At 51.3% G+C, this 16,122-nt stretch overlaps 1 long non-coding RNA gene across 1 annotated transcript in view; it reads left to right on the forward strand.

The window, feature by feature from the left end:
• The first annotated feature begins 9,076 nt into the window (after positions 1-9,076).
• Positions 9,077-16,122, forward strand: part of LOC105854425 — a 38,426-nt gene continuing 31,380 nt past the window's right edge. Inside the window, exons 1-2 of the long non-coding RNA XR_001146113.1 lie at positions 9,077-9,222; positions 9,886-9,976. This is a non-coding gene — a long non-coding RNA (uncharacterized LOC105854425). The remainder of the gene's footprint in view (positions 9,223-9,885; positions 9,977-16,122) is intronic.

The following is a 16,122-nucleotide window of genomic DNA, read 5'->3' on the forward strand; positions in this document are numbered from 1 at the left end:
GAGTTTTTAATGAATAAACACGATTTTTTTTTGTTTGCCTTGAGTCAATTTCTAGAATCCCAAAAATGTTTGTTTCTGACAATGTGGACAAGCTTTGTGGGGAGAAAAGTTATTGGTCCCTATTCACCACCCTGACCAGAGGCCCTAATGCCATCATCACTATTTTTAAATTTGACTTCTTTGTTTTTTATAGATTTTGTTTTTACTGTCATACGTAGAATATCTTATGCCAAGATTACATTGCAGTTAACAGAAATTTTATTCTTGAAGAATATGCTTTAACTTTCCATTCAAGATTTTAGTCATTTGCAATTTGCGCGTATCTTTGGCCATGAATTAGAAATGCAGGTGTGTGTGAGCATGTGCTGTGTCCTCGGCATTGCTGGCAATAGGGTGACTGGGGTGCAGCAGTGACCTAGTCCCTATTCTGCCAGAATGGGCATCCTGGAGACAGGACAAAGGGTAAGTGGGCAAGTTAATACAGTAACCAGAAATTTTCATGTGATGCAGTCAGGGTGCTGGAATGGAGAAAAGCCGAGGGGACCTCTTTTAGTGGTATAGTTGGGTGGTGGGGGACTTCTGGTCAGGAAATTGATGTTTTGGGGCCCTCTCTGGTGGCACAGTAGGTTAAAGCACCGCACTGCAAGCTGGCTGCAGCTGCTTTCAGTGTGAGTTCGAGTCCCACCCCGGAGCTGACCACAGGGCGCAGCAGACCTCTCCTGTCTCCCTGCTGCTCCCCTCAGCAGTGTGCTTCATCAGTCGGCCTGTTCTGTTCCCCACTCTGTCTCTGGTGAAGCCTCTCACTACCCCTGCACCTCTGTCCTGTACCTTAGTTCTGTATGCATAATTCAATCAATCTTTAAAAAAAGGAAATTGATGTTTCTGTGTCAGAATTTGCAGGGTAGCTGGGAGTGAGGCAGGAAGTAAATATTTTTCACTTCTAAACACTTGTCTATTTCCCCCAAGACCACTGATGTAGAATCTACCTGTTTCCCAAATGGGTGGCAGGGCCAGCCCATGCTCACATCCATTTGCTGGCAAGGGACCCCCAAAGAAGCCAGGTACCCATCTGGTTTAAAGACAGCCTGAGACAGCACAGGAGAGAAGCAGGTCACAGTTCTTGCCAGACCCTGTAGCTCAGAGAGTAAAGTTTTTTTTAAAAGTTTTTTTTTTTTTTAATTTATGATACAATAACGGGGGTTAGGTGACAGGTGTGGAGGATAAGAGGTTTCATCAGAGATACAGTGGGGAGCAGAACAGGCTCTACTGAAATCCACTGCTGAGGGGAACAGTAGGAGAGAAAGGAGGGGTCTGCTGCACCCTGTGGGCCAGCTCCCTAGCTGGGGATCGAACTTGTGCCGCAGTGGCTGGTGATAGGTTGATAGTGTCTCGAGACTCAACCCCGTGCACCAGCAGGGAGACTCTAGAGAGGAAAGTGTGGGTTGCATTCTTTTTTTTTTTTTTAAAGATTTATTTATTTGTACATACAGAACTGGGGTACAGGCCAGAGGCTCAGGGGCGGCGAGAGGCTTCACCAGAGACAGAGTGGGGAGCAGAACGGGCAGATCGACGAAGTACACTGCTGAGGGGAGCAGCGGGCGTGTCAGGAGAGGTCTGCTGCGCCATGTGGTCACCTCCGGGGCAGGTGGGAATCGAACTCATGCGGAAGCAGCTTTAGATTCTCAGTGCTGTGCTTTAACCCGCTGCGCCACCAGGGAGGGCCGTGGGTTGCATTCTTAGTGCAGTGAGAAGCCCCCTAAGTCATCCGCAGGGGAGTGATGCAGGATGATTTCAGAAGACCTTCTGCTGCCCTGGTAGGACAAAGGACTGCGAAGGAAAGGGAGGAAGGGGGCTCGAACTCTCGCCTGGTGTGGTGACTGTCCAGGCTGGAAGGAAGACAGTGTGCTTGCTGGGGGTGGTGGTGGGGGGTGGTGGTCGCACGTCCTACTGCTGAGCCAGACATGGGACAGATGGAAAGATGGGTGAAGAGTGTGGGGGAAATTCTGTCCCCTTGCAGCTTCTGGAAACAGCCATTTAGTTATGAACTGGGAACAGGCAGAGAAGAATTTCTGCTAGGCGTGAGTGGATGAACAAAAACCAACACGGGCTGCTTTTTTGCAGGCAGCTTCTACCCTGTGATTGCCGCATAAGCTGTGAGCGCCTTGCAAGATGATTGACATGGGGATGTAGCACACTTCATTGGGAATCAGATGGTGTGGACAGTGAGGGGGTGACTCTGAACCTCTTGGTAAGCATCACACACCAGGATTGGGGAGAGCCAAGAACGCAGCAGAAAAGGCGATCGGTGCGAAAGAGAGAGATGTAAACAATTGACAGAATGTTATGGGCTCAACAGAAATGTCAGGGTATTAAAGTGGGTGTCTGAGAAAACAGAAAGTTGCAGTCTGAAATGATGAATAAGCTGCTGCCAGTTGTCACAGAATGTGTGAGGAGCGTGTGTGTACAAGAGGAGGCCAGGCTGCACTTCTGGGCGGCAGGCGCTCACCCAGGCCCTGAGGTCAGCCAGGAGAGGAGTGAGGTGCTCTCTGTTGATGCCTGTGTTATGCTCACCACCCTTCCGATCACACGCACAGTCTCTTGGTAGAGGGGAGGGTTCATTAGTGCAGTGTGGCAGGTCCCTCCCGAAATTTCTGCTCCCAGGTGTGCACACCTGTACAGCCACTGCCACTGGAGTAGGGCTGAGGCATGTGAACATGGCCAAGGAGGAGGAATTTTGAAGGCGCACATCAGTTGATTTTGAATTAATCCAAAGAAGAATTGTCGTGGGTGGGCCTGCCCTAATCAGGCGAACCCTTAAAAGCTGGTGCATAAGTCAGAGACTTGGGACAGCAGAGATGCTCACTCTCTGGGCTTGAAGATCTGTGTCATGTGTTGTCGAAAGGGCCACAGAGTGGGGGGTGCGGGGAGCTGAGAGACTCAGTCCTACAACCACAAGGAACTAGGTTCTGACAACCCAGTGAGCCTGGGGAGACCGGACCGTGGCCCTCAGGTGGCATCACTGTCCTGACTGACAGCTTGACTGCAGCCAGTGAGACCTGAACAAAGGTGCCCTCCATCCCCCAACACACACTGAGCAGTGTGCAGACTCCTTCAACAGAGACTGACATATGGAGTAGCTGGTGAATGGCTATTTACTGACTGACGTGTTCATCACCATATCCTGGGAGGTGGTCAGGCCCATCATGGAGTTTAGTGTTGTACACGGAACAAATAACTGGGAGTAGTGGGTACTCTGACAAGCCCCGGGGGTTTCCTGTAAGTGTCCTAAAATGTCATGGGGGTGCCTGTGTGCAGCCTACCACCTGTGGGGCTCTAGCTGCCTAGGAGCTTGGTGGAAGGTGCCCTGTGATGGGATTCCTAACAGATGCCAACAAGAGCAGAGGTTTGCATAGGCCCCATGGGGCAGGGTAACTGCTGTCGGGGCTGGAGTGAATCCCTGTGCAGCAATGCCTTGTCTTCCAGGCTGAACAGTCTGGGAGTTTCCAGGGCGTCACCAGAGGGGCTTAAGGCTAAGACTCAAAGATGGCAGACTGGGGGGTGTGGCCATGACACAACAGACATGGGGCTGGTGGGTACCTCTATCCTGTGTGTGGGCAGTGGGGAACTGTGGTTATTGAGCCCAGGGATGGGTGCAGGCAGAAAGAACCTTCAAGAATGAGGGTTAAAGTCAAGTCCTGACTTTTTGGTTCTTCGCACATCAATCTGAGTTCGGCCTCCACACCCATCACCTTGGGTTCCTCCCCTGGTGGTTCAGTCCACCCAAGTCTTGGAGGGAAAAAGAGGTCTTGGAGGCAGAGTCCAGCACCTGCTGATTAAAGTTTCTTTATTATCTTTGGTTTACTTTATAAAATGTCATCTAAAGACTTTTAAAAGTTCACATTCTATGCGTTAATTTCTAGGGATGTTTTAATGTGTCAGTTGATGTTTGAACCTTAGATCCAAGAGGACATGACTTTCACCCTGTGACTTCATCCCATGTCTCCCCTGCCCCAATCTGCACCCCCAACCTCATGTGCTTGAGTTCTCTGTTTTTAGAGATGCTGCTGAGAAGATGGACTCTTAAAATGCTTAATGAGCCTCCCTTCTTCTCTTCCGTGCTGCCTGGTATAATGTTCTGGCTGTGATCTTTCAGGGAAATAATTGGATTAGTCACGGTCTCCAGAGAGAGCAGTGTCAATAGAGGTAGATGTGTGTCTGTGTGAGTATTGTGAGAAGTAGGCTGGCAAGTCTCAACTCTGCAGAGCTTCTGTTCTGGAGACCAGCAGGCTGCGGTAGATCCCTGGAGAGCTGATGGGCATTCTGAAGGCTGCCAGGCAGGAGGTGGCCTTGTGCTCTAGCCAGGCCTTCAACTGATAGGATGTGGCCCACCCACACTGGTGTGTATAACCTGCTTTACTCAGTCTACACACTTCTAGATGGAATATAGAGAAACCAAAGGGTCAGACAACTTTAAAACCAATCCTTGAAAACTGAGCTCAGATCTCAGGCATCCAAAAGGGGAGAGCATGGGGTGAAAGGGGGAAGATGCAGAGAGGGAGAGAGCATAGTGGACTATGGTGGAGGATTATGGGTGCTCTTTGGTGGTGGGAGAGCTATGGTGACCGTCACTGATGGGAGAAAATAGTAACAAGGATGTAAACCAAGTCTACTTCATTAAAAAAAAAAAAACAAAACTTAAATATCACCATAGCATTTAGGGTGGGAATTAGCGGCCCTACGAGTTTCCTCTGGACGCCCGTTGAGTTTCTCATACTGGGCATCAGACCCCAGCCCGCTTCACTGTGCTCGGTTCCCATTAAGGGAGATAAATCTGAAGCACCTCCTTGACCAGGGGCGTGAGAGCAGGAGCTTAAGGATGAAGAAGTACTTACTGTTTTCTTCTCTGCCCAGGAGGATGCGAGTTAGTGGTGATGGCACAGAGCTTGAATGATCTGTAAACTCGAAGGAATTTCAGTTTTAGGGCAACAGGAAGTCGGGACTACTTCTGACCCTGACCGAGGGGAGCCCTGTTTACTCTGGGTCGACTCCCATCCTCGCCTCCCGGGCCAGGGGCTCTCTACACAGTACAGTCGGGCTTGGGGGCACTGGAAGGCAGTTACCTGAGTGATGTAGCCACAAACAAAATAGAATCATTCTTCTTTGTTGTAGTTTCCCTCTTTTTCCAGCGAGGAGAAAAGATGTTCCTTTCAACCTCATTGTGAGGGTTTCAGCCACACAAAGAGCTGGATTTTTGATCACTCCTCACATTCCTATCACAGCTGGCTGGGAAATAAAATATCTTTCATCTAGATAAACAAAGTCAGAAAATTAGTAGCCAGAAAGATACACTCGTTTTATTACCCTATTTCTGAAACTAAACAAAACACAGACTCTGTAAAAGGCAGGTTTATGTGGTTGGAAGAATGGAGAAGACCCCTGGGGGGAACTGGGAGGCCTACAGGAGCTGGTCGAGAATGGGCTGATTGTGGGGTGCTGATGCAGTGGGCCCCTATCTCATCAGCTTCCCATTGGGGTGGGGGGTGAGGGGCCTCTGTGAATCTGGGCCAGGCATCGCCCTGCAGAGGGGCCCTCAGAACCTCGCCACCTAACCCCAGGATGGATCCCCCCACATCAGCCCCCAATGCTCCTCTTGCCCAGACACTCCCTGGGTTCTCTGTTACCTACACTTCTGGCCCTGCCTACTTCCGGCATCATTTCCCAGGCCCGTCTCCCACTAACTTTCGGGGCGCTCACTATATGCCAGGGGATGTGAGTGGCTCTTGCCTCGACTGGTTCATTTCACCCTCACAGCAACTCCGCCAGCTGGGCACTGTGCTTCGGTCTCCATTTTACAGAAGATGAGAATGAGGCACACAGGTGCCTGGCACCCCGGGACGGCTAGGGCTAAGTCAGAAACCCAGGCATCGTGCTCTGGCTACCAGGCCAGCTACGAGGTCGGGCTCAGAGGCCCCACATTCATAATAATAATGTTAATAATTTTTAAATGAGGGAATCTTAAAATGAGGTTAAATTCACAGCATGTTTGAGATGATCGTCTTGAAAAATATGGACACTTTTTAAATTTTAATACTTTATTTTTGCATCATTTTGTGCCTTTTCCCATCTCAGTTGTAATCCTTGTGGGCTTCCCATCACCAACTCACCCACGTGCCATCACCATAGTCCCAATGCACTTCCCTACTCCCCATTTATTATCTTATTCCCCACTCCACCCCTGGCATATAGTTGTTCATCATTATTATTATTTTTTACCCCCTGGTCCTTTATGCTCCTGCTATGAGTGAAACCATGCGGTATTTTTCTTTATCTTTCTGGCTTATTTCACTAAGCAGGATCCCTTCCAACTCCATGCATGTTGCTGCAAAAGGCATGCATTTATCTTTTTGATTGCTGAGTAATATTCCATTGTGTCTATGGACCACATCAGAAATATATGGAAACTTGCAATTTTAATACACAAACTTGCCATGCACATGGAACAGGACATGACCCACACCGGCTTGGGGTCCAGAGCTGCCTGGTCATTAATGGTTGCCTCAGGAGAGCCTTTGCCTCCAGGGCTGCCTGCCTGCTATTGTACTCAGGCACCCTGGGGTGGCAGGGAGCTTCCCAGCCTCTCATAGGGCCTCCCATGCCAGCCAGGCCTTTCGCAGTGGTCTGAGCACAGCGCTGCCCTTCCCGGCACTCACACCTTTCCCGCCTGGGCCTCTCATCTACCCTTTCATCCCTTCTCCATGTCGGTCTGTGTCCCATGAAATCTTTCCCATCACCAACTCCTACTGGAACTCCAGGCCCTTCCCGACTGAACCCCAGATGTCACCTTCGGTGATGTTTGCTCCCGGTCGCATGTTCTGTCATCTAGGGATGCTAACTTAGTGGGGTGTCACCTCCTGGAGGGCAGGGGGGCCTGTCTTGCACATTCACAGTCACTGTAGCGCATGGCTGTGTCCCTCCCAACTCCCACACAGATGCCAGCGGCCGACAGCCCAGGCTCATGGCACGTGAGAGCGCTGTGGCCAGGCCAGTGAGACTCCCCATTCAGCAAAAGTCTTCAGAGGTGAGCCCTGTGCTCAGCCCTGGCTGAGGGCTCTGGGTGGACATGCATGGATAAGGCTTGGCCCACGTCCTCAGAGAGGAGTGGAAGACACTCACACCAGACAGCAGGGCTTTGAATCATTTAGTCATAGATGAATATGGATTTTATCTTGGTAAAACACACACACACACAGTCATTTCAATAGACATCGTGTTGCTTAAAGTCACAGATTCCGAGTACCTGTTGCTGAAGTTGTAGGGCCTGCGGGTACCTGAACAGAAGAGCTCTCTCATGTTTGTGAGGAGCAAAAACCCAAGCCACAGGCATCCCAAGCATGGAGGTCGCATCTGGCGGGGGTGAGAAGGCTGGAGAAGGCTCTGGAAGTGGCCTTGGGGACAGGGCCCCCTGGCCAGCTAGTCAGCAGGCATTACTGTGAAGCCCAGGCCACTGGCGGCCTTTCTTCTGGGAAAAGGCCCAAGAGGGCTTGCTGCAGCCTCTTGCGGGTAGGTAGACTCCAGGTGGCCTGCAGCCTGTGTCTGCCCAGGCTCTGCAGAAAGCCCAGAATGATCACAGCACTAGAAGTGGGAAGCCGGGGAGGCTCTGTGTGTGACATGGAGACCACACCTCAGCCCCTACAACCTCATCTACAGGTACTTGGAATCTGTGTCTTTAAGCAACATGATGTCTGCTGAAATGACTGGGTTGGTTTGTGTTCCCGACTGGACCCCGGAGTGTCACCCTCAGTGATGTTTGCTCCCGGTGGCCTGTTCTGTCGTCTGGGGGTGCTAACTTAGCAGGGTGTCACCTCCTGGAGGGCAGGGGGCTTGTCTTGCACATTCACAGTCACTGCAGCACATGGCTGTGTCCCTCCCACACACAGATGCTAGCGGCTGACAGCTCAGGTGCATGGCAGGTGAGGGCCACTGCGGGATGTGCAGCCTTCAACTGGGTGGAGTCTGGGGGCCAGGGAGCAAAGATGGGGGGGAAGGCAGGAACCAAACTTTAGAGATGGAGTGTTAAATGCCTTCTACTCTGCTAAGCACTGAGCTAAGACTCTGGACTCTAGAAGGACCAGAGTGAGCAGCAAGGTAAGGACCATGCACGTGTTGATGCTTCTGTGCAGGTGAGGGAATCAAGTCCAGTGGCGGTGAAGCCACCCTAGTGGGAGGATCTCATGGAAGCAAGTTGGGGCCTGGGGGACCTGGTTCTCTGACCGGGGGACCCGTTTCTCTGACCGCAGCCACAGCACCAGCCACGTGTTATGGCAATTGTGCTGCTCACCACCCTGCCCCTCCCCAGAGACCTCAGTGTTTGTTGACTGTTTCTGCCTTTGGAGGACCATCCCATTAAGTAGTAAGAGCAAACTGTCAAAATGTGGGTCTGTGATATGCATGGTGTGCAGCAGCGGTTTTCAATGTGTGGCCCCAGAATTGCAAGGGCTTCACGCCAAGCTCATTGAACGAAAAGTGGGTTTTGCAAAGATCTCCGGCAAGGAATTTAAGACTCATTAACCCATTGGAATTCAAAACATCCCTGTGTCTTCGCCAGCTGCCTGCACACACTCTCCCACCTCTCCAGCAGCTCTGAGTCTGGGGAAAGTTGGGCAGGGGGCCCCTACTCAGCTGGGGTTCTGCAGCAGGTCAGCATGAGCGACTGAGGAAGAGGGTCAGCGTGTCTCTGGTGGCAGCACAGCCAATGGGCAGAGGGGGTGCCCGGGGGTGATGAGGGTGGGGAACCCATTCCAGGGACACATTGGTACGCACCAAAAGCAAGTAGTGTAATACACATGTAAGATGGACAGTCTGCTGGTTCCGATCTCCTCACTTTTGAAAGATAATTTTAGATTCACAGAACAGTTACAACGAATTTCCCGTTGCACCCTCGCCGGTTGCCTCGAATGGCTTAGCTCCTACGGTATTTCTGTCCAAACGAAGATATCAGTGTTGACCTGTTACTGCTGCTAAACTCCAGATTCCTTGAGTTTTCCCACGAATGCCCCATTTCTGTTCCAGGATCCAAGACTCCTGATTCAATGTAGTCGCCGTGGCTCCTCAGCTTCCCGATCTGCTGTAGTGTCTCCTGACTGCGACCATCTAAACAAGGACTGGCCGGGTGTTTGCAAGAGAGGTCAGCCTGGAAAAGTCCTGTGATTGTCCCCAAAGATGGTATGTGGTCTTTTGGAATTTCCCAAATATTTTTTAAAAGATTTATTTATGCATACAGAACTGGGGTGCAGCGGAGATGAGAGGATCCACCAGAGACAGAGTGGGGAGCAGAACAGGCAGATTGATGGAATATGCTGCTGAGGGGAGCAGTGGGGAGACAGGAGAGGTCTGTTGTGCCCTGTGGGTCACCTCCGGGGCCGGGAATCGAACTTGCGTGGAAGCAGCTGTGGCCAGCTTGCAGTGCTGCACTTGAACCCATTGCACCACCGGGGGGGGGGGGGGACTGAGGAATTTCCCAATTTTCTAATGTTACTGGTGGATAAATGTTGGGCACGCCTGGTCTGCATGTCCAGCTCCAGGGTGGCCGCTGACATCAGGGCTGAGAATGCTGGTGTCCCTGTATGTCCCAGTCTCTGTGATGACAGCCCAGCCGACATTAACATGCCACAGCTGCCATACAAGTCAACCCAAGCTTGTGTGCAAGGCCCGTCCAGCCACGTGGCTCTGGCCCCTGAGGTTCCTTGAGGGACAGTGGTCCTGGTCTACCCTTCCCCCCTCCACTCCCTACCCTCACCATGGCTTTGGGAAGCAACATTTTAGTTTCTGTGTTCTGTGTAGTTCCCTCTGGCTGCTGCTTACTAAATCATATTGTTTGATCTGTAGCATTTTCCTGTGGCATTGCTGTATCTGACCCTGGTGATCTTGATCAGGTAACCTGCAGAGAGATTCTTTTTCCCAGAGGTGGATTGAACAGGTGAGTATCTGCCAGCTTGATAATGAACTTCAGTCCCTCAGGGCAGGAGTCTATTTGGAAAACAATCCCAGTCTATGGCTGGTTTAAGAGAGACTTTGAAAAATCCCAATGGGACAGTAGCGACCAGTTTTGGGGGCAGGTCTGCAAGGTTGAGTCTGTCCTCCTGGCCAGAGGTGGGGTGAAAATTCGCTCATCATTAACCATTACAGCCCTGGTCACTGTGGCATCGGGAATGCTGCTTGTCTGACTTTCACTCGGCCACTGTCACCCTCTCCCCTGGACAGGGAGGGCACCATTGCATGGTGGTGGTGGTGGTGGTAGTGGGGGGGGGGGAGGGGCCGGTCACTTGCCCAAGATCATGGAACCGCTTAGTCTTCTGTCTGAGTTTTACCCCAACTGTCTGGGTCAGCTCTTTAACGGAGGAACCTCCATGAAAGGGGGCGGCTCCAAGTTCCTTGTCCCACCTAGTGAAGGGTGAGGCTGAGTGGTGAGGGGAAGCTCAAGACATTCTCAGTTTTGGACTTGGGGCACTTGGAGTCGCGCGGCATGAAGGTGACTTAGAGACACATGAAAGAGACGTGGCGCAAGACACGTGGGGCTGACAATGGCAACTGCATCTTGATTGTCCTTTGTGTTTGCTCCGTCACCCCGACTTGCCAGGCCTCTCTGCTCTTCCCAATGGGTCCCCGCTAGAAGGTGCCTGAGACGTGTGGTCAGTTTTTGGGCCTTAGTGGCCCAACAAACCCTGTTTGGCTGGGCATTTATGCATGAGGGGGGACAGGTGATTTTGGGTGTTTTTCTGGAAATCCATACCCCTTCGCTCCTTCCTTCTCATTCTACTAAAGATCATGCACACGAAGAATCTGCGTTGTCTTTATGCGGCAGATGGCAGCATCCCTTCAGAGTATGTAGTTTGGTACCCTTGGTACGCCCGCAGACATTTATGGGCTCTAAACTGCTGGGAGTGGCGGAGAACCGTGCGATGTGGCCTGGGAGGAGGTGCCGCCTGGCGGGTGAAAGCTTGGAGGAAGGGTAACAGGACTTGGAGGTTGTGGCCCAGGGGGCTTGCGTTCAGTTCCATGAGACCCCTCCCAAGTATGTGGAGCGCTGACAATTTGCACTTTTGCCTCTGGGGTTATCAGTCAATACAGAGAAAATAGCGGGGTGCCAGGTTCTCATGAAAAAGCCAGCTGTTAAAACCTCGCTGTTTCCCCTTGCAACTTCTTGGTGCAAAGACTGAAGACAGAGTGACTTTTTGCGCCGGTAGAGTGATGTCCTCCACCTCGGGGTGGCACTCGGGGCTTTTGCAAAGCCCCGATCGCCTCTCTGGTCTGAAGCCTACAGGCGCGGCTAGGTGGGCCCTGCGGTGTACTGCTCACTGCAGAAATGTTACAGTTGTTGTTTGTCCTTATCTACATAAACAACATAACTTTGTCAGAAAATTGAAAATGTGCACTTTGTCCCATCAGCTAAAATGGGCTGTCAGATAAGGCTTTTTCCCTCCATTGCATCCGATGAATGATGTAATGGTTTTGGGCTTTGGAGTTTTTTTTTTTTTGTGAGGCACTAGAGTAAATGATCAGAGTAGTAACATTTTTAACCTTATCTATCATACTGAAACATTTTTTCTGCCTCCAATAAAACATGTCAGAGTCGATTAAGGACATTTTTCAATGAGGTATAATTCACAGATTTTAGTGGCAAATCCAAGAGCGCTCAAGTATTCAAGAGGCTGTGAATACTTAATTATGGACATGTTTCCATGCTACTTTTCTCTGCTTTGCCGAATGCCCTGCACTTCGGCTCTGAGAGGCCCCTCTCGGCTGATGGCGGGGCTGGAGGAGAGGCAGGTAAGATGGCCAGGGACGTGTCACATTGTATCTGGTGACAGGGCCGTGAAAGATACGGCGGCTCAGCGTGTTTGCGGCGCTTATCTGGTACATGAGTGCACATTACTTCCCAAAGACCGGGATCACTTTGGACAGTATCATTAAATGCCACGTCATTACCTGTTATGGAGCAGTGCTTTAGCTTCAACGGCCTCTTGGGACACGTGCAACAGTCAGAAGAATGATGGGCGAAGATGGAGGCGGCATTAAATTTTCAATGGAAGCAGTATTGGCTTTGACTTTTCAGAAGCCTTATCTGTTAGATGGTGTTTGTCACTGGGCCGCGGAGCTCTGGATGTTCGTCAGTTGGAAGTTGCAGGCAGTTGAACGATGTGGACAGGTGAAGGCTCCATGGGGACTGGCCCGGCTCGCGGAGAGCTGGAGGGGGTAAATTGAAGGTTTATTTATCCCATTCGCTGTCAAGGTCAGCTTGCTAGAGAGCTGTCCTATGGATGCTTACAAATGCCAAAATCCTGGCAAATTGTCGGAAAGAGTCTCCAAATCACTGACCTTTGTACAGCTCCCATCAACAGGCCCGTGGCTCTGAGCTGGGTCCTTAGAGGGAGTTAAATGGTTGGTAAAATGAGGCTGATTCTGTTGCTGTAATGTCAGCCGAGATGCTATGTATTTTTTATTTTGGTGTTTTCAGCAACAGGGATGAAGTCAAGGAAGTGACTGCAGGAGGAGGGAGAAGGGCTGCGGAGAATGATTTTGTAGCTGGGCAGAGCAGCCTGCTTGGGCTTCTAGATTTAAGCACTTCTCGAGGTTTGAGTCTGTGGCTTTGCGGTGTCTCTGCTGATGTTTCTCGTTGGAAATCACAGCTCTTTTTGACGCTCCCTCTCCCCACCCAGGACCTGCTGTGCCACCCGGTCTCTCAGGCAGCCGTGGCCTCCTGCTGGATCTCTGGCCTGACTTGTCTGTGACAGCCCAGTTAAGAAGGCAGGATCTCACCGACCTGTGGTCTCTCTTCCTTTAATTGAGGGTGGGATTTACTTAAGTAACATTGAGGTGACAGTTAACCCAGGCTAGAGGTGACTGTAATTCAGAAACACCCTCAATTTAGACGGTTACTCATCCATTAAAAAGAATGCCCTAGGGCCTAGCCTGATGGCTGGATGAGGAGACACAGGCTCCCAGGAGAGACAAGTATGTGAATTTTACGATCAGATCTTGCAAAAGAATAAAGCGGTTCTCCACCCAAGGGTTCCAGGTAAAATACAGATTACTTAATAAAGGTAAATTTGAGTTTCAAATAAATAATATAGGATTGGAACAAATTGTTTTACAAAGGACCCGTTGTTTATCTAAAATTCAAATTGAACGGTGTGTTGTGCGTTTGTCTGCGGGAGAGAGCAGCTTCCTCTCTGCTGGCATGTCGTGGGTGTGCTTGCTGGGCGTATGTACGCATGATGCCCATCAGCATACACACATGAATTTGTATGTGGTCACCCTGGGGGGAGGCAGGAGGCACCATCTGGATAACTAACGAGGATTTTTGGAAGGGGTTGCACAGGGGTTGGCATCAAAGTGTGTGGTGGAGAAGCTGGTGGGATAGGAGTGGTGAGGGGCAAGCCTGAGCGTGGGGGTCATTCACCCCCTTGCCACTCTGAAGGCCTTCTCGGCTTGCTGTGTCAGAGCCCGGGCTGGAGAGCCCAGGCTTCCCTGGGGGTGGCCGAGGGCTCCGGTGGTGGCCCTGAGGGGCTTGCAGGAGGTGCCTGCTCAGGCTGGCATCAGCTGATTTGGGGTAAGAAATAAAAGGTTGCAGCCCACCGAGTATGCTTTACTCTGGGAACTCCTGGTCTCATATGCCACCCCTACCCCCGGGAGGGCCCCTGAACTCAGGAACAATAAAGATGTCCTCTCAGCACGTCTGGGAGCCTGATGGAGGGCAACGGGGAACAGTCTTTGGGGGTGCTGTGTTCCAGCTCTCTGTCTGGTGCTGAAGGCAGTCGCTACTACTATTTATAAGAAGGTTCGAAACTCTCCCTATTTCCAAATTCAATTAAAGAGCTGTTAATACGTCCCAGGTTTGTTGTAATGAGCCCATAACTGAAACTGACATCATTATCAATTCAAACCAAACACAAACTCTTCGTCTTCTGCTTCCTCAGGGGGCCCCCCAATTTCCCTGAGCCCCAGCCCCTCCTTGGCCAGAGATTTTTTCTTGTAAATAGAAAGGGTTCTGCAGAGCTCTCCTTCCCCACGCCACCATACTCCCTTTAGTCAAATGAGATGTAAATAATCATGGTTCTGGAACATTCTTTTCAGTGGATGCTGTCCCTTTTCAGATTTCTTTCAGGAAAGAAGCAACTGTGCAGACCCTAGTGAGTGGGGATTTTCTGTGTCCTCATCAAATCTTGGGTGTTCTGTGACCCCCCGGACATCAGTTTCTTTCTTTCTTTCTTTTTAAAGATTTATTTATTTTTGCATACAGAACTGGGATAGAGGTCAGAGGTGTGTGTGTGGGGGGGGTGGGGGGTGAGAGGATCCACCAGAGACAGAGTGGGGAGCAGAACAGGCAGACTGACAAAGTTCACTGCTGAGGGGAGCAGCGGGCGGGTCAGGAGAGGTCTGCCGCGCCCTGTGGGTCACCTCCAGGGCGGGGATCAAACTCGCTTGCAGTGCTGTGCTTTAACCCGCTGTGCCACCAGGGAGGGGTCCATCAGTTTCTTAAGATGCAGACTTTGTGGGGCTCCAACATGCACTCTCCTGGAGGGGGCATGAAGCAGGCATAGAAGCCCATCCAGGTATAGTCAGGGAACAGAGGAGCATGGGGTGGAGGTGGTGTGCGGGGGCCAGGCTGAGGGGGCCTTCGGGGGAGTCCCCTCCTTCAGCCAGGGCAAGATGTGTGCCTCTGGGCTTCCCATCTTTGTTTTTAGGGCATTGGAGGAAAGGACAGTGTGAGCACAGCCTGGGTGCAGGAGGGCCGAGCACCTCACCCCAGCCCATTCTCAGGCATCATGGTGATGGCCTCAGTATTTTCCCAGTAGGACAGGAGCCCCCTGAGAGGTCAGGTCCTTTGCCACCTGCCGAGAGAGCTAGCAACCTGCAGATCTTCAACTAGAAGATCTGCATCCTGAAGATCTTGTGTTTAAACTTCTCACAGCCAAGTAGTGGTCGCAGGTTCCTTCTGCAACAGGCATCCTGTAAACTATCAAATCCTCCCCAGTGACCGGTGTCTCCCATGTGGTAACCCCTTCCTGGCCTCCTAGGCCCTCTGCGGCTTCTGGGCAGAAGCCTCTGCCCATGTGGCATGTCCTTCTCTTCATCCTGAACCCCTCTCTCCTCGGAAGAGCCCCGGGTTTTCCCGAGTCTCGCTGGCAGCTGTCATGCACACTGGGGAGCTGTCCCTTGGTGCTCACCCAGATTGGGGTACATGCAGATTGGGTGAAGCTGTGAGTGTGAGCCTGCCTACCTGGGAGCCCATGGACTCAGTGCTGGCTGGGGTGCGCTGCAGCTGTTTTGAGGAGCCAACACACAGTCTCTTTGTAGAACCTGGTTCCTGACAGGAACTGGTGACCACACTCCGCTGGAAGCCAGCAGTGACCTCTGCAGCACCGGGAGCGAGTGCCATTTCTCATCAACCACGCAGCCCCAGGGTGTCAGGGACCCTTTGCGTGGGCCTGGAAGCCTACACAGAGGTGTTGGCTTGTTAATAATATGTTATGATGCTTTGCTATGATATTTGATGCTATGTTATGATATTAGTCCAGTAACAACTTCACTAAAAGCTGTAATAGAGAAGCACCTCTATTGCTTTGCACTGTGCGATGACCATCCCAAAGTGGTGGAGGATTCCCTCAGAGGCCCCTCGGTTCTGCCCTTCATGCCTCACAAACTCTCAGAAAGAATAACTCCAGTCCTCATGTTACAGGGCAACCCAGTGTGAACTGTCTGTGGGTCCTCACCCGCATGCTTATAGTCCAGTTGTACTATAGGTACACACAAAAGGGTCAATAATGGGTTTATTTACCAAGGGGAAAAGAAAAGGAACCAGGAAAAGAGAGAGAGATACACGTTAGCTAGAGCATCCTAGCAGCTCCTCAGACTTGGAACTCCAGTAACACACTGATAACTCATTAAGAGCCAAACCACCTGCCACTCAGTCCAGAGAGCACCCCGTGGTCCAGAGAGAGCCATGCCGTCCAGAGAGAGCCCAGCAGTCCAGAGAGAGCCCAGCGGTCCAGAGAGAGCCCAGTGGTCCAGAGAGATCCCAGCGGTCCAGAGAGAGCCATGCCGTCCAGAGAGAGCCCAGCG

Source organism: Condylura cristata, unplaced genomic scaffold (assembly GCF_000260355.1).
Source record: "Condylura cristata isolate star-nosed mole 26May11 unplaced genomic scaffold, ConCri1.0 scaffold00039, whole genome shotgun sequence".
NCBI lineage: Eukaryota > Metazoa > Chordata > Mammalia > Eulipotyphla > Talpidae > Condylura > Condylura cristata.